Below are 1152 nucleotides of genomic sequence, written 5' to 3' on the forward strand. Positions count from 1 at the left end.
TTTAGCTGGGTGGTGTCTACACAACTAAAAAAAAAAACCACCATAAAAATCGCACTTTAGTTTTAGTACTTACATTCAGTACTTACTTCAGCGTTTTATATAGTATACTGTATATAATGCATACCGTCTGCATGCTTGCCAAGAAAACAGAGGCCTGAAAATGAGAAAAAGTCCTCAAACACATGATTTGGGATTGTATTGGCGCATTTGAGATGATGAATGCCATGAATTCTGCTAGAAGATCGCAATATTTTCACCTAATAGCTGGATGCCTCTGCCAGGAGGTTAAGTGTGATCTGTTGATGGCTCTTTTAACAGGATAGTGGTTGCGAGACACAAAAGGCATCCACATGCACAAATCTAAGATTATAAAGGAGTTCTGTATGGAGGAGACGATCAAGATCCTCTACAAGTGTCTCCAAGAAGGTTATTCTCCTCAGCGAACACTTATGTCCAGTGTATTTCCAGAAAGATTTACGCAATTCAAGAAAACTTTAAACAGTTACAGCGTATCCATGTGTCCATGTTTTAAAGCAGAAATATCACTCATTGCATGTTTTATTCATTTTATCTATTAATTTTGGCTTGAGGGCTTTTTAGAGGTGCTTCTGTGGTGCTTCTGTTTATGTCTCATAGCTGCAGGGTGTGTGGATCGATCCTGAGTTTACTGTCTGTGTTGGGCATGTTCTCTTTGTGTCCATATGGGTTCCCCGGGTTCCTGACACCTCCCAAAAAACATGTCAGTGGGTTGCTTGGTTTCTTAAATGGTCCCTATTGTAAATTAGTGTGTGTGTGATTCCCTGCATTGGACTCGCGTCACATTTCAGGACAGGCTTCAGATCTACTCCGACCCTCACCAGGATGAAGATCAATTAACAAATTTAGCTCTGTTAATGATTTTTACCCCTAGTACTTGGTTACGCGTTCCTTTATGGCACCCGTTTGGTCCGATTAAAGTGATGTCACTACCGTCTTAAGATAGTTCTTGCCAGTTTTAGCCCACTCATTCAGTGACTGGTGCATTTCAGCTCCAGTCAGTGGACTATTGCAGTGTTTCATCTGCTGTTCCAAATCATCCAACATGCTTTCTGTGAGATTGCGTTCTGATGTGTTTCGTCAGACTTGTTAAACAAGTCACACACAGATTTGGCC

Source organism: Ictalurus furcatus, chromosome 19 (genome assembly GCF_023375685.1).
Source record: "Ictalurus furcatus strain D&B chromosome 19, Billie_1.0, whole genome shotgun sequence".
NCBI classification, from domain to species: Eukaryota; Metazoa; Chordata; class Actinopteri; order Siluriformes; family Ictaluridae; genus Ictalurus; species Ictalurus furcatus.